A 25,078-nucleotide genomic window follows, 5' to 3' on the forward strand; every position below is an offset into this window, starting at 1 on the left:
ACCAAAGGCTCAACCAGTTCATCAACAACACTGTGGGGCTTTCGAAGGTTAATTAGACAACGGGCAACGTTTCGGGCAATTGGCCTTTTAGAGCACACGCAGGCCAGATCGCTTGTGAAAAATAAAGCAAATATCTCGGTGGGTGACATCACCCTCTGACGTGACGTCACCCTCTGACGTGACGTCACCCACTGACGCATCGTCACCCTCTGGCGTGACGTCACCCTCTGACGTGACGTCACCCTCTGATGTGACGTCACCCTCTGACGTCGGCGTCACCCTCTGACGCATCGTCACCCTCTGACGCTGACGTCACCCACAGACGACGACGTCACCTTCTGACGTGACGTCACCCTCTGACGTGACGTCACCCTCTGACTCTGACATCACCATCTGGCGTGACGTCACCCACAGACGACGACGTCATCCTCTGACCCTGACGTCATCGACGATTCGCCCTGCGTCTTCGCGAGCCAACACGGGAGCGCGATGGTCGCCTTCTCGCTCGCTGCCGCCGCTCGCCCCGTCAACGTCTCAACGTCAAACGGACGTCGCAAAATGATCAAAGACTCTCCCCGTAGGGGGTCACCCGCGTTAACATTTAATTCATTTTTTTTTTGAAAATTTTTTTTTTCATCTTTCCCAGCGTGTGCCATTGATGTCCTTTGATGCCTAATGGTTGTCTCAACATCAAACCCCACTTTGTTTGCAATCCGCAATGACTCGTCACGTGCTCGCTCGCTCGTGTGCCCAGGGACCCCCACCCCACCACCACCCCCATCACCACCACCCCCTCCACCTCCCCCCGAGTCGCGATTTTAGAGCCCTTCAAGAGAGAATCGCGTGGATTTGGCCACGTGCGGGGAGGCTCCCTCCCCCCCGGCTCCCTTCGACAGCGAAACTCATCGAGGGGCTTGTCCGTGCACGTGACTACGAGTGTTGCGTACGACGCAACATCGACACATTACGCCCACGTGATCTGACCACACTACTACCCCCCACCCCCCCCCCCGGCTTCCCACACCACCTCGCTAATGAAACATAAATCAATAAAAAAAATAGGTTTTAGCCTTTCTGGAAATGAAACAGGAGGTGTTCAGATGTTGCAAGGAAAATTTAAACGAAATAAAACATATTCTTGCTTCTCTCGGTGAAGTCACGTAGAAGGGAAATAATAAAATAATAATAAAAAAATATATAAAACAATACAAATTATCACGACGTTTCGACTGCAACACAGGCAATCATCACCAGGTGTGAAATCCACGGAAAGAATTAATATATATTTTATAATATTATTTTATTATTTCCCTTCTACGTGACTTTACCGAAAGAACCAAGAAGATGAATCCCTGCAATCACGAAAGCTTTAAATCGAAATTTTATCCTCCTGTTAATATTCAAATGCTCTGGGTCTTTCGGTAAAGCCACACAGATAGAGAAATAAAAAATTAAAAACATCACGACGTTTCTATCGCAAAACAAGCAATAGTCTTCATGGTGGCTTTACCAAAAGGCCCATAGAATATGAATTCTTGCAGTCACGAAAGCTTGAATTCAATGCCTCCTCCTTAATTTCCAGACAGGGTAAAAACACAAACACCACGTCTTACACGATTAAAACGATCAATTACGAATCGTAACACTGTTCGGCAAAGCCTACGCATTAAATGACCACGCACATCTTCTTGGTTCTTTCGGTAAAGTCACGTAGAATGGAAATACGTGACTTTACCGAAAGAACCAAGAAGATGAATCCCTGCAGTCACGAAAGCTTTCAATCGAAATTTTATTATGTTTAATTTTTATTATTTTATTATTTCCCTTCTACGTGACTTTACCGAAAGAACCAAGAAGATGAATCCCTGCAGTCACGAAAGCTTTCAATCGAAATTTTATAATGTTTTATTTTTATTATTTTATTATTTCCCTTCTACGTGACTTTACCGAAAGAACCAAGAAGATGAATCCCTGCAGTCACGAAAGCTTTCAATCGAAATTTGACTACGCAGAGCCACTGGACTGCGTGTGGTGGAGGTTGGTGTGGAGTGGTGGGGAGTGGTGGGGGGGGGGGTGACTGTGGCCAAGGGGCAGATGATGACACACGACGGACAGATCGGCGACGTTGCCCAAGCCACACGCTGTGCCGTCAACTTCCATCGCTCTGCCGCGGGGAGGGATGGAGACGTGGACGGGGAGAGGCGATTTGAGGTTTATGGGAAATCAGCGGTGATGGGCGATTGAAGGGAGGGAGGGTGGGTTTATTTTGGTGATTTCGAAAAGTGTATTGGTTTAGCCATGTTTGTTTGTTGTAGTACAGAGTTAGACTGATGGCCTTAATCTAAGTTGTCTTATGGTTGTTGTTGTTGTTTGACTTGCATCCCACTGGGATTTTTGCACACAGCGTTGGTGTGTCCCGGTGATTTTTTTTCTGCAATATTTTGCTGTCTTTTCTTGGATTTTCTGTTTGCACTCAGTCACATATTCACTTTAAGATGTTTTTTGTTCATGTTTTTGTTTTTTTGTTGCGGTTGCACCCGATTCAAGAGCCGAATGGCTCACAGGGCTACACCTAATACATGAACTTGAACTTGGTGTAAGGGTGGGGGGGGGGCTGAATGAAGAGGGTTAGACGCTACGACGATTGCTTACAGTAGAGAGGGTGTGAGGGGTGGGGTGTGATAATGATGATGTAGGCTGTAGTGGCACTGATACGGTTCTCGTCAGCGTTCGGCTGGCTGAAGAGGCAGGTTCATTAGCTGGCGATGAACAGGGAGCGAGAGAAACAATTGCGGAAGGGCGATTCATTCTAGATTTGAAGCTTTCGTGACTGCAAGGATTCATATTCTTAGCGTTTTTCGGTGAAGTCACGTAGGTAAAAAAATTAAATTACTTGATACAGCAATCGTGCTGTGACTGTTCCACCTGCAGACGGGAGCTTGTGTTGCCTCCGAAACGTCGTGATTTTTATTTTATTTTTATTTTACTTTTATTAATTTAAATTTAAAATTTTTTACCTGCGTGACTTTACCGAAAAAAACCCAAGAATAAGGGCGATTCATGTTTCGCGTTGCGTTTTTGCCCTCCACGCAGCAAGTTGCGGGGGGGGGGAGGGAATACGAGACGTTTATTATTATTATAATGAGATTGGTTTTACAATGAGACATCAATGCTGCAGGGTGGCTGACGTGGCACGGGACGAGAGCGCGGTCGATTCGACGTAGGCCAGGAAAGCCTCGCTGAGTCTCGGCACTCGTTTTCAGGAGGGTCTTGCCAAGGTTTTGCGGTGGGAGGTGTGGGGGCAGATGATTGCTGCTGTGGTGAGATATTAACTACCTCGCGTGGTATGCAGGAGATCGTGGGTTCGATCCCGACCTTGACGCCTGCTGCTGTATATTTGGAGTTTGCGTGTCTCTCTCATCATCATCACGGTGGCTATGAGATGTTAACTACCTCGCCTGGTATGCAGGAGGTCGTGGGTTCGATCCCGACCCTGACGCCTGCTGCTGTATAATTGGAGTTTGCGTGTCTCTCTCATCATCATCACGGTGGCTATGAGATGTTAACTACCTCGCCTGGTATGCAGGAGGTCGTGGGTTCGATCCCGACCCTGACGCCTGCTGCTGTATAATTGGAGTTTGCGTGTCTCTCTCATCATCATCACGGTTGCTAGGAAATGTTAACTACCTCGCCTGGTATGCAGGAGGTCGTGGGTTCGATCCCGACCTTGACGCCTGCTGCTGTATATTTGGAGTTTGCGTGTCTCTCTCATCATCATCACGGTGGCTATGAGATGTTAACTACCTCGCCTGGTATGCAGGAGGTCGTGGGTTCGATCCCGACCCTGACGCCTGCTGCTGTATAATTGGAGTTTGCGTGTCTCTCTCATCATCATCACGGTTGCTAGGAAATGTTAACTACCTCGCCTGGTATGCAGGAGGTCGTGGGTTCGATCCCGACCCTGACGCCTGCTGCTGTATATTTGGAGTTTGCGTGTCTCTCTCTCTCCCTGGAGTCGCGTGGACTTTGATCCAGGTCCTCCGCTGTATTCCCTCCACATTAAGATTCAACGCGCGTTTAGAGTATTCGGCTGCAATAAAATTTCCACGTGACGACAAGCCACTTCGTTGAGCTATCATTTGTGGCCAGGTCGCTTCTGAAAAAGAACTATACAACTCAGTTGACCATACCTGTTTAAAGTAAAAAAAAATAGTTAAAACATTTTTTATTTACATTATGATCCCAATTGAGTGATTTTGCCGTGTACAAAAAAAAAATCTCCAAAATTTTAACAAATTTGGACCGCGACGCCGGGCACGCAACGGCCCACTCTTGCGAGCGACGTCACGGGGATCTTCACCATCAACTACGAAGCAGGACGGCGACGCGTGGGAAATGTGTGGGGTCAATTCACGAGCCATCTTCACTCGCGCTGCCTGCTTCTGAGCGCAGCACGAGAAAGGGTTTTTGAAATGTGAACCTCCTCCCGTTGTTTTGATCGCCACCTCCATCCTTCTCCCCCTATTACACAATCTCCCAATCTCCGGTCATCCTTGCAGCAACAGCAGTGGGCTTTGGCTAGAACATCGAACGAAGGGGGGTCACCGCGATTCCGCGGACGTCAGGAACCCCTCCTACTTCCGATGTTGAGAAGCCAACGGAGTAGTAGTAATAGGTTTTTACCCTTTAAACTGGCTGACACCTTTATACAAGGCATCATGTTTGCAATAACCACAACACAAGCAGTCAAAATGCAGACAAAAAGAAACAACTCTGATGATGATAATGATATGCACTGTCCTTGAAGTTGATTGGTCCACACCCGAGACAGCTTTTCTTAGAGTCTAGTCTCACATTGGTGTTGGACCAGATGACACCAAAAGGCGTACAACTCAAAGACAGCGCACTATCAGAGTATTGAGAGCTCGGGGTAAGCATTTACACTATGAGACATCTCCTTTACCAGTGGCAAAATATAGTAGTAGGTTTTTACCCTTTCAACTGGTACAAAGAAGCCAACGGAGCTTACGACGCGCTTTCGCGCCATCCAGATTTTACAAAACTCCACTTCTTTAGCACCGCTTTTTAAATCATTTATATTAAGTTCGCTTGCCTGCTTAGGACCGTGCAAATCTTTCGGTCGTTTTTTAACCCACTTCCCGTGATCCAATCGAGCTGCCATTTTCCACACAGACTCGTTGTGCGTGACAATTAATGTTCGTGAAGAATTTTTCCCAAAATTTTACACTTTTTAGGACAAAAAATATTATATTTATTTACCAATTGCTTTATGGTGCCATGCAATCATCTGACCCATAGGTGGCAGCCATCTCAAGCCAGAGGACGAGAGGACTCTAGCCGCCACGCATATAAAGGATTTATAGTTAAAAACTTTGTTTTTACGGGTTATACTTGTTTTAGTTTTTTGCGCTCAGGATTTCGAACTCGTCGTGTTCCTGGTTCCCACGAGGGCAATTGGCTGCTCGTTCCAGCCCCCAGCTGCGCCGTGGCCACGCGGCCCTTCGAACGCTCTCCCTGTTACATCGCTTTTGTGGCTTTATTTTGGTGATTTAGAAAACGTTTTTGGGTTTGGCCATGTTTGTTTGCTGTAGTACGGAGTTAGAAGGATGGCTTTAATCTAAGTTGACTTGTTGTTGTTGTTTGACTTGCATCCCACTGGGATTTTTTTTGCACAGCGTTGGTGTACGGTGCTTTTTTTCTGGAAGACTTTGCAGTTTTTTTCCTGGATTTTTCTGTTTGCGCATAGTCACTTTAACATGTTTTCTTGTTCATGTTTTAGTTTCTTTGTTTGTTGAGGTTGCACCCGAATCAAGAGCCGAATGGCTCACAGGGCTACACCTAATAAATGGAACTGAAAACTCCCTTGTGCTCTCCTCGCAACCTGCAGCTCGATTGTGGCCGCTTCAATTGAATCTCGCGGATAATTTTCCCATCACCGGAATCTTCACTGCGTTCATCTGCGCGACGGCCCGGACCGTTTCGCATTTTCCACGGAGAAAGTTTCGCATCTCCCCCCACCACCCCCCCAGAATTCCTCGTGTCTTCCCCGTCTACTCCTCACTTATCGCGGCTTTTATTTAATTAAGAGATAAAGCAAGCGGTTATCTGATCGATGGTCGACCGAAGCGATGTTAATATCGCCACAATCGGCCCCTTGGCAGAGTCGGTGCAGCGGTCAGCCGAGCCGCGCCCCGCAAAACTTCGGCCACCCGAGTTCGATTCCCTGGCACGGCTATCATCAGTGGCGAGCGGATATCTTGAAAGGGTCCTGGGGGCCTTGCACACCATTATACCTCCCAATAAATAACTGGAAGTATTTTGACGGAATTTACCGAGTGGCAGGAGGTGAATCGCTTACACTTGAATGTCAGTAGGGGCCGTCCATAAATGACGTCACGCACCTAAGGGGGGGGGGGGTCAGACATTTGTGACGATGTGTGACGAGGGGGTGGGTGGTTTGAGAAATGTGACGTCACACCAAAATGCGCAACTTTAAATAAATATAGAATCGTTATAACAACGCTAATTGTAAAAAAACACTCCTACAACATCAGAGTGCAGCGCCACATTAAATACGCACTACAATGACAATAGTTTAAAGCGATTTGAAGCGTGTTTTATTTTCAAAATGAAAATATGGTTTGGGAGGGGGGGCAGAGCTTTGTGACGTCATATTTGAGGGGGGGGGGTCAGACTTTTTGTGACGCCGTGTGACGAGGGGGGGGGGGGGGTCAAAAATCGTCAAAAATCGCGTGACGTCATTTATGGACGGCCCCTTATGACTTCGCTTGTTTACCCAGTAGAGCAGTGGTTCTTCTTCTTAACCTGGGAGTGCGAGATGCCCTTTCTGGGGGTGCGTGACATGGTCAGATTTTTTTTTTAAAGTAAACAATCGAAAGTAAAATGAAGCACAATTTACAGTTTTTTTTCCCATCAAACCCTACGTATTTAACCTTTTAAAACAGTCAGCAGCAGACCATGCTTTCTCACCTGATGATGGACGCTTGTGTCGCACCCGAAACGTCGTGATTTATTTTATTATATTTTCTACCCACGTGACTTTACCGAAAGAACCAAAGAGTATAGATCCCTGCAGTCACGAAAGCTTCAAATCAAGATTCCTACGTATTTATTCACATTGTAATTTTTATTATTATTGAGAACTAAAGGGGTGCAAGGCTGCAGTAAAGGTTAAGAACCACTGCATGACAGCCTCACCGAGGCTGGAGACTAATTTTCAGAAGGGTCCTGCCAAGTTTCATCAGGAGAGGGCGATGTTACTGCTCTGTAACACCAAATGAGTAGGGGACAGGCACTCCTCTACTTGCGAACACTCGATTTACGAACTTTCAGAGATACGAACAAAGCTGTCCATATATCAAGTTGCCTGTTTGGACCGAGAGTTGTAAGTTCAATCGCCGCGCAATAGATGGCGGTGGTGGCATCTACATTTGCAGAATGTGAAGAACCAGTGGCATCTACATTTGCAGAATATGAAGAACCAGTGGCATCTGCATTTGCAGAATATGAAGAACCAGTAGCATCTACATCTGCAGAACGTGAAGAACCAGTGGTATCTACATTTGCAGAACGTGATGAACCAGTGGCATCTACATCTGCAGAACGTGAAGAACCAGTGGCATCTACATCTGCAGAACGTGAAGAACCAGTGGTATCTACAACTGCAGAACGTGAAGAACCAGTGGCATCTACATCTGTAGAACGTGAAGAACCAGTGGCATCTACATCTGCAGAACGCGAAGAACCAGTGGCATCTACATCTGCAGAACGGGAAGAACCAGTGGCATCTACATCTGCAGAACGTGAAGAACCAGTGGCATCTACATCTGCAGAACGTAAAGAACCAGTGGCATCTACATCTGCAGAACGTGAAGAATCAGTGGCATCTACATCTGCAGAACGTGAAGAACCAGTTGCATTTGCATCTGTAGAACGTGAAGAACCAGTGGCATCTACTTCTGCAGAACGTGAAGAACCAGTGGCATCTACACCTGAAAAACGTGAAGAACCAGTGGCGTCTACATCTGCAGAACATGAAGAACTAGTGGCATCTACATCTACAGCACATGAAGAACCAGTGGCATCTACATCTGCAGAACGTGACGAACCAGTGGAATTTAGGTCTCTGTGTGAGTCTATGAGTCTCTGTGTGAGTCTCTGTGTGAGTCTCTGTGTGAATCTATGGGTCTCTGTGTGAGTCTATGGGTCTCTGTGTGAGTCTATGGGTCTCTATGTAAGTCTATGAGTATCTGTCTGTGTAAGTCTATGGGCCTCTGTGTGAGTCTATGGGTCTCTGTGTGCGTCTATGGGTCTCTGTGTGAGTCTATAGGTCTCTGTGTGAGTCCATGAGTTTCTGTGTGAGTCTATGGGTCTCTGTGTGAGTCTATGGGTCTCTGTGTGAGTATATGATCGTCTGTGTGAGTCTATGAGTCTCTGTGTGAGTCAATAGGTCTCTGTGTGAGTCCATGAGTTTCTGTGTAAGTCTATGGGTCTCTGTGTGAGTCTATGGGTCTCTGTGTCAGTCTATGGGTCTCTGTGTGAGTCTATGGGTCTCTGGGTGAGTCTATGGGTCTCTGTGTGAGTTTATGGGTCTCTGTGTGAGTCCATGAGTCTCTGTGTTAGTCTATGGGTCTCTGTGTGAGTCTATGAGTCTCTGTGTGATCTATGGGTCTCTGTGTGAGTTTATGGGTCTCTGTGTGAGTCTATAGGTCTCTGTGCAAGTCTATGTGTCTCTGTGTGAATCTATGTGTCTCTGTGTGAGTCTATGGGTCTCTGTGTGAGTCCATGAGTTTCTGTGTAAGTCTATGGGTCTCTGTGTGAGTCTATGGGTCTCTGTGTCAGTCTATGGGTCTCTGTGTGAGTCTATGGGTCTCTGGGTGAGTCTATGGGTCTCTGTGTGAGTTTATGGGTCTCTGTGTGAGTCCATGAGTCTCTGTGTTAGTCTATGAGTCTCTGTGTGAGTCTATGAGTCTCTGTGTGATCTATGGGTCTCTGTGTGAGTTTATGGGTCTCTGTGTGAGTCTATAGGTCTCTGTGCAAGTCTATGTGTCTCTGTGTGAATCTATGTGTCTCTGTGTGAGTCTATGGGTCTCTGTGTGAGTCCATGAGTTTCTGTGTAAGTCTATGGGTCTCTGTGTGAGTCTATGGGTACATCTGTAAATCTACGAGACCCCCCCCCTCCCAGTTTAATCGACTTGGTTGGGTGGCTGAAAACCCGGACTCGAACCCAGGCCCTCAGCGGTGCCCGGCTCCCCGCGTCTCTGACCTCTGAGCCACCTCCTAGCGCAGCGCATGGCCACACGGTGAACGAGGAGCTTGGCTTAGCAAGCGTCGCCTTAATTCATCGCTACGGTGGAGAGGGTTGGTGGTGGTGGGTTGGTGGTGGTGGGTGGTTGTGGTTGTGGGTGAGAGCTGTGAAGGGATCAATCGCCACGAGTGATCTCGTGTCGCGCAGAGCCACCTCGGGACACGGACGCAGAGGGAGGCCAGAGGAAGGCGACATTCGGTGAGAGGCGCTAACGATGCCACGTGACCTTGGCCGCCCAAGGTCACGTGGCATCACGCGGGCGGTCACTGCTGTCCGCCCCCCCCCCCCGTGCTGATGTTTCTCAAGGCGACGCGTTCAAGATCAAGTTTGGGGGGAGGGGGGGCGCGTGGGCTATAGGGAGAGCGCCAGAAACTCGTGATCGGAATCTTTGTTGATGTTGATGTTAATGATTTTTGTTTTAGACGCGCGGAGGAATCCGATTAGCTACGATGCGCTTTTGACAATACAACCGTACATACAACACAAACATTGATACAACACAACCATACTTACAACGCAAACTCCAAATATACAGCAGCAGGCGTCAGGGTCGGGATCGAACCCACGACCTCCTGTACACCATGCGAGGTAGTCAACATCTCCGCGGCCGTGCGCTGCAAACCTCGAACACCTTTAACGAGCTGCGAACGGACTCGGCCACGAGATGGAGAGTCTGCGGCTGCATTCGCGTGGAGATCGTGGGACAAACGTCGGTGGGGGGGGGGCGAAGGGAAAACGCCCTTCGCTCATACGAGACGCGAAGACGTTTCTCGTGATGGGTTTCCCAGGGAATGTGCTCTTCTTCTTGGTTCTTTCGGTAAAGTCGCCACGTAGAAGGGAAGTAATAAAATAATAAAAATAAAACATAATAAAATAATTCTCACGACGTTTCGGCCACAACGCAAGCAGCCGTCCTCAGGTGAAGACCAGGTCTGTCGGGGAGACAGCGTCTGAATGAGACAGAGCTGGTCTTCACCTGAGGACGGCTGCTTGCGTTGTGGCCGAAACGTCGTGAGAATTATTTTATTATGTTTTATTTTTATTATTTTATTACTTCCCTTCTACGTGACTTTACCGAAAGAACCAAGAAGATGAATCCCTGAAGTCACGAAAGCTTTAAATCGGAATGTGCTCCTCTTGCGAGAGAATGGACTCCCGAATCGTTTGCCGAAGGCTCCCTTCTTTTCCGGGAGACACATGCATATTGTATGCCACTGATTCATGGCATACGATCGCACACCACACTCGCTCGTCTGGGATTTATATGCACGTGCGAAACATCGCGCTCACGTGTCGCTTTGTAGCTCTTTGAGTCTCTACGCATCTCCACGTGTCTCTGTGGGTCTCTCTGGGTCTATATGAGTCTCTATGTGTCTCTGTGGGTCTCTATGAGTCTCTGTGGGTCTCTACGGGCCCTCTATGTGTCTCTATGGGTCTTTATGAGTCTCTATGGGTTTCTATGTGTCTCTATGTGTCTCTATGAGTCTCTGTGGGTCTCTATGGGTCTCTATGTGTCTCTATGAGTCTCTATGGGCCTCTTTGGGTCTCTATGGGTCTGTATGTTTCTCTCTGAGTCTATATGGGCCTCTTTGGGTCTCTATGAGTCTCTATGAGTCTATATGTGTCTCTGTGGGTCTCTATGGATCTCTATGAGTCTCTATGGGCCTCTTTGGGTCTCTATGTGTCTCTATGTGTCTCTGTGGGTCTCTATGGGTCTCTATGAGTCTTTATGAGTCTCTATGGGCCTCTTTGGGTCTCTATGTGTCTCTATGTGTCTCTATGGGCATCTTCAGGGCCACTGCCGCTCTCGAAATCGCAATTTTTAACAATGCGATTAGTCTATGAGTCTCTGTGTGAGTCTATGCCATTTGAAAAGTCCCTGTTACTTTCTCATTGGAATTGTTTTATTTGTTGTTATTATTAGTATAACTTTATTTATTTTACTTAACAATTGTTAAGTGTTTGATTGTTCTATTTCAATAAAAAAAAACATTTCAATAAATACATGTTGGAAGCAATTCATGTATTTGAAGTTCTCATCCTCGCATTAGAGAATATATAGAGCAGTTCATGTTTTTGACGGTATCATCAAAATATGGTAACGCTCCATCACGTGTTTAAAATCTATCACACAGTGAATATTGAACTGAAGCTTGAAATTTAATCGCAAATCGCAATATCTGTCAGGAAAAAAAACGCGATTAAACATTTCCCCCAAATCGTTGAGCCCCCAGCGTGTAGGTTGTGGAGTTTCCATCACGCTCAGCTCACCGGGAATGCGCCGGCCGCTGTTCCCCTCCCGGAGCTGAACATTGGACAGACTGGGCCGCCCCCCCTCCCTCCCTCCCTGCCCTCCCCCCTCCCTCCCCTCCCTCCCTCCCTCTCTCCCTGCCTCCCTCCCTGCCCCCCCTGCCTCCCTCCCTGCCTCCCTCCCTCCCTGCCTCCCTCCCTCCCCCCCTCCCTCCCTGCCTCCCTCCCTCCCTGCCCCCCCTCCCTCCCCCCCTCCCTCCCTCCCTGCCCCCCCTCTCTCCCCCCCTCCCTCCCCTCCCTGCCTCCCTGCCTCCCTCCCTCCTTGCCTCCCTCCCTCCCTGCCCCCCCTCCCTCCCTGCCCCCCCCCCTCCCTCCCTCCCTGCCTCCCTCCGTCCCCACGGCAGAAACCCGCTACTTACAGATGCACCGGGCGATCCCCATATTTCTTCACGGCCAACATTCATCTCAGTGGGTGCACTTAGGTCCGAGGGTACGGACACTCACGAGCAAAACAAAAGAACAACAACAACAACAACGGCAACAACAACAACAACGACAACAACGACAACAACAACGAAATGACTGAGGGGTGTTCACGATGACGAACAATCTTGAGACAAATCGGAGGGAAAAATAAGTGGAGGAGTTGTTGATGTTTGGGTCTCGAACTAAGAGATTACTCCGGGCATCTGCGATGCCCCCACTCTGTTAAAAGCAGCAGCATCAGCAGCATCAGCAGCATCTTCAGCATCAGCAGCATCAGCAGCATCAGCAGCATCAACAGCATCAGTAGCATCAGCAGCATCATCAGCATCAGCAGCATCATCAGCATCAGCAGCATCAGCAGCAGCGTTCTTCCAGATCATAGTGAGAGTTTAGGATGGGTAACAGCAGCAGCATCAGCATCAGCAGCATCATCAACATCAGCAGCAGCAGCATCAGCAGCATCAGCAGCATCAGCAGCAGTGTTCTTCCAGATCATAGTGAGAGTCTAGGATGGGTAACAGCATCAGCATCAGCAGCATCAGCGTCATCAGCATCAGCAGCACCATCAGCAGCATCAGCAGCATCAGCAGCATCAGCAGCAGCGTTCTTCCAGATCATAGTGAGAGTCTAGGATGGGTAACAGCACCAGCATCAGTAGCGTTCTTCCGGATGTGGGTGAGAATCTCGGATGGGTGACAGCATCATCAGCAGCATCAGCAGCAGCATGTATATATCTCTATGTATCTCTCTGTATCTGTATCTCTCTCTGTATGCATCTTTCTCTGCATCTCCCGGCAGCAGCGTGATTCCAGAAGGGCCGAGATGGGGACTTTGTTTGACTGCGAGGAGGTGGCATCGTTGAGGTCTTTGTTGATGATGGGTAGGTACAGGGGCGGTTTCTTCATTAGGGCGATTGGGCGACGCACCACCAATCTCAGCCGTCACTGTGCCTCTGGATATAGTCCAATCAGCGTCATGTCACGTTCTGTGGAGTACCGCCTCTTTTTGGGCGATTTCCCTCCGGCTGAGAATCGCCCCGAGTGGTCCCATAGACTTACATTCAAAGATGTTTTTTTTCGAACGGCGGGCGCTGCAATGCATTCTCTATGGCTTCCGGGAGGGCTCGCACTAACGTGCTAACGTCATCATACGTAAGCACGTTTCAGTCAACAATATTATTTGTCGCCACCTAGTGGAATCTTTAATAAAAGAAACTAAGTGGATTGTAATAATAGTGAGATAGAAACAAACAAGATGTATTGTAAGAGTCACTTTATTTTTCATTAATATTAAAGAAGTGAAGTTGCCTTTACATGCTTAAGCTGTTAATTTATCCATTGCATGGGTGGACCTTATCCTTATCAATCATCCAGACATTTGCCCCCCCCTGAGAGATTTTGCAGGAGCCGCCACTGGGTAGGTAGGTGATGGTGGTGGTGATAGTTGGCAAGAAAGCATGTCAGCTCCCTTGCAGTTTCCACGTCTCTGCGCGTGTAACATTCGATGTACCCCCACACAGTACCCACACTTTACCCGACTCTGTCAATCGCGTAACAAAGTGAATGTTTAATGCGAAATGTTTACGAGTGGCACCAATCGTATCGGCGAGCCCGTAAATAATTTAACAATGTCAAAGGCCAATCTTGATTTTAAGCTTTCGTGACTGCAATGATTCCTACTCTTTGGTTCTTTCGGTAAAGTCACGTAGGTAAAAAATGAAATAAAAATTAATAAAAATAAAATAATAAAATCACGACGTTTCGGAGGCAACACAAGTCTCCGTCATCAGGTGGGACCGTCACAGCCAGATTTGTTGCATCATGTAGGTAAACAACAACAACAACAACGACGACGACAAAGAGTCATGTTTAAGGCCATTTGGATGTTCTCTTTTGCAAAAGATATCTTTGGACAAAGTAGAGATTTATTTGAGTTCGCCTTTTGCCCGATGTTTCGTCGTGAGAAGAGAGTGTACTATTATTATATTTGATAAAATTCTCCCAAATGCTATTCATCCCTCACCTGAATTGTTTTGTTTTTATGTAACGTGTCTTGAGTCGCAGAGAAGTAACCCGCGGGGAAGTAGACATCGCAGAACTAATTCTGAGGTCCCTTCGAGTGACCTATACCCACACAAACACGCTCGGGGTAGAGCGAACGGCTCTTGTCGGGAAAGTCAAACAGCGGTTGCCTTAGACTCACCCCACCCCCGCCATAGTAATGTGGAATTTACACCATTGGCTCTGCAGGGTTGTGAACGGGAGATTCGCCCCCAAGTCTCAACGCTCCTTTGAGCAGGAAATCAGTTTGGATAATTATTTTTTATGGCGACGCCCGATTAATTGTAACTCCAAGTAAGTCGCCTTTCACGGCGCCGTTTAAAGGGTTAATCAATAATTGAATGAAGGCAAAAAACATGGGCAGACATTTAGTTGAAATTTATGAACTCATGAATATACACATGGAGGTGATGAAAGTTAACATCCTCTGAATGTAGATTGTTTTACATCAAAGTTTAATTAAACCATTTCAATAATGTTTTAAAATGTGTCCCCTAATGCAATTTAATGAAACGGGTCGTTAATCACGAGGCGGACGTTTCAATAGGTTATGGTAAGTAAGAGTTCGTCAATGCGAACAAAATAAATTGAGTTTGCCCTTGGCGAACGGGTGACACCAGAGGTCGTGCAGCGTTGATTTGGAACCGCGCTGATGACCTGGGTTCGAGTCCACGCATCTGCCACGTGCAAACGAGTCTTTTTGTGTGTGTGAAGGACGCTACTGGGCAGTTGGAGGCAGTCGCCCTCCAACAACAACGGAGGGCGGAGGAGCGACGCTCACAACAACGAGCGGAGCGCCGGGTGGCTAAAGCACAACAAGTTGGCACAGTAGGGGGCACAGGTGGTGCATCAGCCAGTCATCTCGGTCATCTCGGTCAGTCGACCCGTGGCACCTGCTGGGTCTGCCCCGTGACCTCCTGCCAGCGGGCGTTCGACACTTCACGTGGTAGCCTCAAGGTGCACTTGGCCTGGCACAAGCGTCGTGGCGACGTCACCGCCACTTAGTGGCGAATGGCGGTTGTTGTTGTTGTTCTGTGTGTGTGTCTTCGATGATTTAAAGCGTTCGCCTTCCACCGGAGCGTTCGAGCGCCGTGTGAACGCTCGACTTTAAATTGGTCTCCCAAGTGCGGCGAGTCGCATTTCTCGGTCTCGGAGAAACGCAAGCAGCACAAAGTCCCATCGCGTCGAATTAGAATCGTTTCGATGTGCAACGTTCTGCTTCGACGACGATGTTGTTGTTGTTTGATTTGCATCCCACTGGGATTTTTGCACACGGCGTTGGTGTGTAACGGTGTTTTTTTCTGCAATATTTTGCCGTCTTTTCTTGGATTTTCTGTTTGCACTCAGTCACATATTCACTTTAAGATGTTTTTTTGTTCGTGTTTTTGTTTTTTGTTTGTTGCGGTTGCACCCGATTCAAGAGCCGAATGGCTCACAGGGCTCTATACCTAATACATGAACTTGAACTTGACTCCGAGGCGCTTGCGAGGTGGAGCCGCAGGCGGAAGCCACCCGAAACGGGCCGGTACCAACAGTTGCCCGAGCTCTGCGGTTCTCTACATATCCATTGAAGGTGCCCTCGGCCAACGAATGAGGAGGAAAACCGGAGCACACGGAAAAGAGGCCGTCCATAAATGACGTCATGCACCTAGGGGTGGGGGGGGGGGGTCAGACATTTGTGACGATGTCTGACGAGGGGGGGGGGTGGGTTTGAGAAATGTTTTGAGTTTAAGGGGCCGTCCATAAATGACGTCACGCGATTTTGGACGATTTTTGACCTCCCCCCCCCCATCGTCACACGGCGTCACAAAAAGTCAGACCCCCCCCTCAAATATGACGTCATAAAGCTCTGCCCCCCCCCCCAAAAAAAAATAAAACATGCTTCAAATCGTTTTAAACTATTGTCATTGTGGTGCGTATTTAATGTGGCGCTGCACTCTGATGTTGTAGGAGAAAACATTTATTAAAAGTCTATTTAATTAAGTATAACGTGTTGTCGGTATTTATTGAAAGTTGCGCATTTTGATGTGACGTCACATTTCTCAAACCTCCCCCCCTCGTCACACATCGTAACAAATGTCTGACCCCCCCTCCCCCCTAGGTGCGTGACGTCATTTATGGACGTCCCCCAGGGGGAAGTCGAGGCTTTGCCTAAACGCCCTCTCTCTTTTTTTAAAATCCTTTATATTAAGTTCACTTGCTTGCTTGCTTACGACCATGCAAATCTTTCGGTCGTTTTTTAACCCACTTCTCGTGATCCAATCGAGCTGACATTTTGCACACAGACTCGTTGTGCGTGACAATTTATTTTCGTGAAAAAAATTCCAAAATTTTCCACTTTTTAGGGATTTTTTTTTTTTTCATATTTAATTTAAAATACCAATGTGATAAAAATGAAACTCTTACTCAAGAAAATCAGAAATGAATAATAAAATAAAACCGATGCCACGCATATATAAAGGATTTATAGTGAACAACTTAGTTTTTACGGGTTAATTTTTTACGACTCTCTCCCTCTCTCTCTCCCTCCCTCCCCCTTGGAGGTTCCACGGTGCTTTTTAATTATCCATCGGAAATGACACGATCGTCGAAGGAGATGGGGAGGTTGCGGGGGGCTGGGGGCTGGGGGGGGGCTGGGGGGGGCTGGGGGGGGCTGGGGGGGGGGGCGAACAGTACGGGTCAATATTTACGCAGGCCAATTTGTCGAGGAAAAGGGTTCCTGCTCCACCCCGATGCATTATTAGGCTGGTTAACATGCCACGCAGGACGCCACATTTGCATACGAATGGCGCCATTATCTTCTCAAGCTTGAAAAGGCAGAAGGTTGATCGTTCCGAGGGTGTCATCTCTCTCTCTCTGTCTGTGTACCAGAGGTGGGACAAAGTCATTGTTATGCAAGTCCAAGTCGAGTCGCAAGTCATCAAATTCATGACTCGAGTCTGACTCGAGTCCAAGTCACATGACTCGAGTCCACATCTCATAGGTGGGACAAAGTCATTGTTATGCAAGTCCAAGTCGAGTCGCAAGTCATCAAATTCATGACTCGAGTCTGACTCGAGTCCAAGTCACATGACTCGAGTCCACATCTCATAGGTGGGACAAAGTCATTGTTATGCAAGTCCATGTCGAGTCGCAAGTCATCAAATTCATGACTCGAGTCTGACTCGAGTCCAAGTCACATGACTCGAGTCCACACCTCTGCTGTGTACGTCTCTATCTGTCTCTCTCTGTGTCTGGATATCTTACTCTGTATGTCTCTATCTGTCTCTCTCTGTATATATAGTCTATGAGCATATTAGTTGCTGCAGCTCCATACTATTAACATTCCTTCCCTTTATTAATGCTAACCCTACTCCCCCCTTTGGTGCTGCTAATCCTGCATAATGCACGGGCATAATATGACTTTGAAACCCCCCGCCCACCTCCTACGCATTCCACAATTAATGACTAATCCCATATTTTCATTTCCCATAAATATGCTAAATTCCTCTTGATATGCAAATTATTTTGTCAAGGCGCCCTTCCCCCCTCCAACCCAGCTTAAATATACGCTGCCAAGCCTGGTGGTGCCCATTCAGACGCTGTCTTTCCGACAGACCTTATTACTTCCCTTCTACGTGACTTTACCGAAAGAACCAAGAAGATGAATCCCTGCAGTCACGAAAGCTTTAAATCGAAATTTTATTATATTTTATTATTTATTATTCTTATTATGTCCCTTCTACGTGACTTTACCGAAAGAACCAAGAAGATGAATCCCTGCAGTCACGAAAGCTTTAAATCGAAATTTTATTATATTTTATTTTTATTATTCTTATTATTTCCCTTCTACGTGACTTTACCGAAAGAACCAAGAAGATGAATCCCTGCAGTCACGAAAGCTTTAAATCGAAATTTTATTATATTTTATTTTTATTCTTTTTATTATTTCCCTTCTACGTGACTTTACCGAAAGAACCAAGCAGAAGTAATGAATTGGCGACGTTTTTTCCACGGTGACAACCCCGGAACAACCGTCTGAGTCGTGTGGTGGTGGCGGGTTTGACGACACAATATTGATATTTGCGTGATCTCACCCCAACTTTTAAATAAAATAAAATCCAACAACCCTTTTTTAAATCCTTTATATTAAGTTCGCTTGCTTGCTTACGACCGTGCAAATCTTTCGGTCGTTTTTTAACCCACTTCCCGTGATCCAATCGAGCTGACATTTTGCACACAGACTCGTTGTGCGTGACAATTAATGTTCGTGAAAATTTTTTTCCAAAATTTTACACTTTTTAGGACAAAAATATTATATTTAATTACCAATTGCTTAATGGTGCAATGCAATCATCTGACCCATAGGTGGCAGCCATCTCAAGCCAGAGGACGAGAGGACTCTAGCCGCCACGCATATAAAGGATTCATAGTGAAAAACTTTGTTTTTACGGGTTATACTTGTTACAGAAAACATTGCTCGCGAAAGCCCACTCACCGCTACTGCTGCCTCCGCCGCTGCTTCTGCTAATCCTGCCGCGTATTAAACAGGGATGAGGGGAGTGGGGGATCAATGCCGCTATGCAATGCCTTTGGTGCCTTTGCATTCCATTCTGCTACGCGTGCAGAGTGGAGCAATTGAGAGGACCTCGGTAATGCATTGGGCCCCGTTGCCCCCCCCCCCATAACCCCCCCCCACCCGAAACCCTCCCATCCCCCCCCGTCCTTCAAGGGTTCATCATAAACTAACGCATTCAATTTCCTTTCCCCACCACATCGCTGACCTATCCCTCTCGAGACGCACTCACGTCTGTCCATCGGCATGCGTTCCAATTTTACCACATTTTTGTTGATGTTGTTGTTGTTATTGTTGTTGGCGCTGTCCACCGGCGCTCACGGCATACAAAGCGACGTGCTCTGGGTCGGGAGTGGCCCTCGACTTGCGGGCGGGGTGAGTGTTTCACGATGAGAGCGGTCTTCTTGGTTCTTTTGGTAAAGTCACGTAGAATGGAAATAATAAAATAATAAAATAAAACATAATAAAATAATTCTCACGACGATTCGGCCACAACGCAAGCAGCCGTCCTCAGGTGAAGACCAGGTCTGTCAGGGAGACAGCGTCTGAATGAGACAGACCTGGTCTTCACCTGAGGACGGCTGCTTGCGTTGTGGCCAAAACGTCGTGAGAATTGTATTTTATTATGTTTTATTTTATTATTTTATTATTTCCATTCTACGTGACTTTACCGAAAGAACCAAGAAGATGAATCCCTGCAGTCACGAAAGCTTTAAATCGAGATGAGAGTGGTGTTGGAGGGGGTTCGGTGAGTGGGGGGTGGTGGTGGTGGTTTTGGTTATTTTTCATCGCCCACTCAGTTGGGGGCGGAGGTGAAACTGCCTCTGCGCGCGTGCCCTGCATCGGCCGAGGGGTTGGAAGGGCATCGGATGAGAGGTGCTTGTGGACGCGAAGGAAGGGGGGGGGGGGTAAAGGCGCGTGGTCTCTTGGCACGACAACATTGGGTGACACGCGGAGATAGAGAGAGAGGGGAGATAGAGAGAGAGGCAGATGACGGGGAGCTCTGCATGCAGATATGAGCTACCCGACGGAGGCCGTCGGACTGCGAGAAGGGCTGCGTGCAGAACGAGAGAGTGAGCGAGAGAGAGTGAGCGAGGGGGGGGGGGATTACATAAAGCAAAGTTAAAAATTTAAAAAAAATTACGAAATGATGAACGAAGCAAAGTGCGGACTACACCGAGCATCTTCGTGTTTCCACTGATCGTAAAAAAAGAGAGCGGCATGGAGTAGGAAGAGAGGGGGTAGAGAGAGAGGGAAGGGGTAAGGAGAGCAGAGCGAGAAATATTTTGTTAAATCTTTCATTTCAAAAAGGGGAGGGGGGTTACATAAAGCAAAGCATATAAAAATTAACCCGTAAAAACAAAGTCTTTCACTATAAATCCTTTATATGCGTGGCGGCTAGAGTCCTCTTGTCCTCTGGCTTGAGATGGCTGCCACCTATGGGTCAGATGATTGTCTGCCACCATTAAGCAATTGGTAATTAAATATAAAAAAAAAATGCCCTAAACAGTGTAAAATTTTGGAAAAACTTTTTTCACGAAAATAAATTGTCACGCACAACGAGTTTGTGTGGAAAATGTCAGCTCGATTGGATCACGGGAAATGGGTTAAAAAACGACCGAAAGATTTGCACGGTCGTAAGCAAGCAAGCAAGTGAACTTAATATAAAGGATTTAAAAAGCGAAATGATGAACGAAGCAAAGTGCCGACTACACCGAGCATCTTCTTGTTTCCTCTGATCGTTAAAATAAAGGAGAGAGAAGGGAGAGGGGGGGAAGCGCTTACGTGAGCGAGCGTATATGGGACAAAGACTCGGGATCTGAGGTCACAAACGGGGTTTGATTCCTTACCCGTACCCGGCCGCACCAGGGTCGCAAACGGGTATCGGGTACCCGATTGCGACCTCTGGGATGAAGCCATGATGCAGGCGCGGGTGGGTTGATTCTAGGAACTTGAATTGTGAGAAGAGACAAGACGTTGGGAATTGAGTGACAAACGGTGACTCACCAGTGACTCACGGCCTACCCGTACCCGGCCGCACCAGGGCCGGGTACGGGTAGCCGGGTATCGGGTAGGGTACGGGTATCGGGTACCCGGTTGCGACCTCTGCTCGGGATGCAAACTGTTAAGGACACTAAAGTGGACTTTAACAATTAAACCAAACTAGTTTTTATTTAATTTTACCAGGTAAGGCCCACTGAGCTCTTTATTTTTTTCAGACGCGACCTGGCCAAACACAGATGATAGCCTGACGAAAATGGCTCATTGCGTGGCAGTTTATAGCAGCCAAATACTCTTAAACGCGTGGTGATGTTGATTCTGAATCTGGAGGGAAAAACCGGAGGACTCGGAGAAAAATCAACGCGACCACGGGGAGAGAGAGAGACACACGCAAATTCCAAATATACAACAGCAGGCGTCAGGGTCGGGATCGAACCCACAACCTCCTGTACACCAGGCGAGGTAGTTAACATCTCCTAGCCACCGTGATGATGATGATGAGAGAGAGGCACGCCAACTCCAAATATACAGCAGCAGGCGTCAGGGTCGGGATCGAACCCACGACCTCCTGTAGACCAGGCGAGGTAGTTAACATCTCCTAGCCACCGTGATGATGATGATGAGAGAGACACGCAAAGTCCAAATACACAACAGCAGGCGTCAGGGTCGGGATCGAACACACGACCTCCTGTAGACCAGGCGAGGTAGTTAACATCTCCTAGCCACCGCGATGATGATGAGAGAGACACGCAATCTCCAAATATACAGCAGCAGGCGTCAGGGTCGGGATCGAACCCACGACCTACTGTATGCCAGGTGAGGTAGTTAACATCTCCTAGCCACCGTGATGATGAGAGAGAAAGGCACGCAAACTCCAAGTAAACAGCAGGCGTGGGTGGGGGGTGGGAGGGGTGGGGCTGGGTGGGGAGGGGCTGGTCACCCCGTGGTGCCCTTATAAAACTCAACGTTTCACCTACTCACGCCGGCTTGTGCCCGCCCTCACAGTCGGGCATATTTTGCGGAATACACCACGCCGCCGTTGACCCTGGCCATTGACCGAGCAACCCAACGTTCCTACCAGCTCCCTCCGCAGGAATGTGTTTTGGGGGGGAGGGGGGAGTGGGCAGGGGGGGGGGTTCGCTTCGTCCTTCACATTAGAAATCGCCGCTGCATATAATTAATACTTTTTTTTTAAATTATTTATTGAAAATACATTTTTAAAGGTACCCCCTTTGGGGGACAGGGGTGGGGGGGCATTGTCACCCCCCCCCACACACACACATCGCAAACTCCGCCCATGAGCGGAGTGAATCGCTGTGATGATGTCTCCTTTGTGTTTGTGGATCGGGCCATTGCGTCGTGAGCACTCTGCGTTAGGGCCTCTGGTTCAGGACGACCACAGCGGCACATTGTGTGTGTGTGTGTTCAGTGTTGTCGTCCATCCACCGGCCCCCCACCGCACCTCCGACTAGCACGGCTGGCTACGTACGGCGCGAAAGAAGTTCAACGTCCCTGCAGAGAGATGTTGTTGTTGATGTTGTTGTTGTTTGATTTTCCCAATTTGCGCAGCTGGCATCCGCACCTGGCGTGGTTTGAATCGAATCAACGAGGACGAGCGGGGTGGCTCCCACCCCCAACCCCCCCGACAGAAGACGGGTGTGGCTCGTCTCCAGCCCCCCTCCCTGCCTCACTCACTCCCTCCCTGCCTCCCTCCCTCACTCTCTAACTCCCTCACTACCTCACTCCCTGCCTCCCTCCCTACCCCACTCACTCCCTCCCTGCCTCCCTCCCTCACTCTCTAACTCCCTCACTCCCTGCCTCCCTCCCTGCCTCACTCCCTCACCCCCCTCCTCCCTCCCTCTCCTCCCTCCCTCACTCTCTAACTCCCCCCTTCCTCCCCTCACTCTCTAACTCCCTCACTCCCCTGCCTCACTCCCAACCCCCCTCTTCCCTCCCTCCTCCCTCCCTCCTCCTCCTGCCCTCCCTCCCCCCTCACCCCTCCCACCCTCCCAACCCCCCTCCTCCCTCCCTTCTCCCTCTCTACCCCCCTCCCCTCTCCTCCCTCCCCCTCCTCTCTTTCTCCCCTATTCTCCCTCCCTCCCTCCCCCTCCTCCCTCCCCTCCTCCCTCCCAACCCTCCTCCCCTCCCTCCCCCACTCCCCCTTCTTCCTCCCTCCTCCTCCCCGCAGCACGACGCCGGCAATCACGACCGCCACGGGTCGTTCTGCCACGAGGGGTTAACGAGACGTGGCCCCACTCACGAGGTGCGCTGCCCAGCGATTAGCACTTCGGAGTCCTCTTGTCACCTCCCTCTCCCCCACCCCCGCGTCTCGGAAGCATTACCACCGGTATATACACACACATACACACACTTGTGTGTATGTAGTGGACACCGTGAAGACAGAGACGGTGAGGTAGAGGCAACGCTTATGAACACTTAGCCCCCGTTACAGCTCCAAACTAAGAGGTTCAAGTTCAAGTTCATGTAATTGGGTATAGCCCTGTGAGCCGTTCGGCTCTTGAATCGGGAGCAACCGCAACAAACAAACAACATGAACAAGAAAACATCTTAAAGTGAATATGTGACTGAGTGCAAACAGAAAATCCAAGAGAAAAGACAGCAAAATATTGCAGAAAAATCACCGGTACACACCAACGCTGTGTGCAAAAATCCCAGTGGGATGCAAGTCAAACAACAACAACAACCACAAGACAACTTAGATTAAGGCCATCAGTATAACTCTGTACTACAACAAACATACATGGCTAACGGCCTCTTCAGACGGGAGGTATTCAACTCCCAGCTAACTCTCCTACTGCCCCACCCCTAGATCTCGACCCTCCTCTCAAAGAGGCTGCCTGACCTGGCCCAGGTCTCGACCACCAGCCATACGGACCCGGCCCTTACAAGGACGTCAGGCTCCGAGGGTTTGGGGTCTCACCGCTGGCTTGCTCTAGCAAGGGAAGCGGGCCAGAGGAGTCCCAGGGGTCGAGCTAGCCGGACTACAGTCTTCAGCTGGCTCTTTCTGGCTTCGACTTGTGAGTACTGCCCAACTCTCTCTCTCTCGGGCTCACGCCTTTTATACAAACTCCCCAGCGAGGGGGCGGGGCTCTGTGGGATCACAACACACCCCGCAGCCCCCCACCCGTTGGGAGGGGGGGCGGGGATCAAACACCACACAGCCCCCTCCCACCGGGGGGAGGGGCACCGGCTAGGGATGTCACGATCGCCCTGTGCAGGTACGTAATGGGAGTTAATAGCAGCTGGTGTGCGTACGTCTCAATAATATCATTACATGTATATACACACGTGTGTGTGTGTCTATACACATACATACGCACATGTGTGTTGTATGTATATATATAGACGTGTGTGTCTCCAAACCAAGCCGTCGATCGGGTAAGGAGGGAGAGCGGTGGCGCAGCCGGTTAGCGCAGCGCGACTTTAATTATGGGGGGGAGGGGCGGGGGAGGGGGCGCGGGGGGTGAAGTTCCCGGCCCGCGGCTAACACCAGTGGCTCCGGTGGCGATATGTGAACCTCATTGGTAAGTGTGGTGAAGTATGGTAAAGCAACCCTTGGTATGGTCAAAGCAATACCTCGTATGGTAAAACAACCCCTCGTAGGGTAAAACAACTCCTGGTATGGTAAAACAACCCCTGGTATGGTAAAGCAACCCCTGGTATGGTAAAACAATCCCTGGTATGGTAAAACAACCACTGGTATGGTAAAACAACCCCTCGTAGGGTAAAACAACTCCTGGTATGGTAAAGCAACACCTCGTAGGGTAAAACAACCCCTGGTATGGTAAAGAAACCCCTGGTATGGTAAAACAACCCCTGGTATGGTAAAGCAACACCTCGTAGGGTAAAACAACCCCTGGTAATGGTAAAGCAACCCCTGGTATGGTAAAGCAACCCCTGGTATGGTAAAACAATCTCTGGTATGGTTAAAACAATACCTGGTATGGTAAAACAATACCTGGTATGGTTAAAACAACCCCTGGTATGGTAAAGCAACCCCCTGGTATGGTAAAACAATCTCTGGTATGGTAAAGCAACACCCTCCGATTAGCACTGTTAGCTACGTACTGTGCGAAAGAAGTTCAAAGTACAATCGAACATACGCTGTGTGTGTGTGGGGGGGGGGCGAGTGGGGGGGGGGGTATCTTAAACACAATGATGATGAAGTGATCACAAATGCGCTCCATGATGGCATCGGATGCTCGCGAAAGCTGAGCGGGTGTCATGCCTCCATCCACTCCCACCCTCCATCCCTCCTTTTATTTCTTACTTGTCTGTTCTCCCCTCCCCTCACTCTCCTCCCTCCCTCTCCTCCCTCCCACCCTCCCTCCCCCACCCTCCCTCTCCTCCCTCCCT

The 25,078-nt window shown here is 48.7% G+C and overlaps 1 long non-coding RNA gene across 1 annotated transcript in view; it reads right to left on the bottom strand.

The window, feature by feature from the left end:
- Window positions 1–15,137, bottom strand: part of LOC144950707 (uncharacterized) — a 306,816-nt gene extending 291,679 nt beyond the window's left edge. Inside the window, exon 1 of the long non-coding RNA XR_013640396.1 lies at window positions 14,923–15,137. This is a non-coding gene — a long non-coding RNA (uncharacterized LOC144950707). The remainder of the gene's footprint in view (window positions 1–14,922) is intronic.
- Window positions 15,138–25,078: the final 9,941 nt, after the last annotated feature.

Source organism: Lampetra fluviatilis, chromosome 59 (genome assembly GCF_964198595.1).
Source record: "Lampetra fluviatilis chromosome 59, kcLamFluv1.1, whole genome shotgun sequence".
NCBI classification, from domain to species: domain Eukaryota; kingdom Metazoa; phylum Chordata; class Hyperoartia; order Petromyzontiformes; family Petromyzontidae; genus Lampetra; species Lampetra fluviatilis.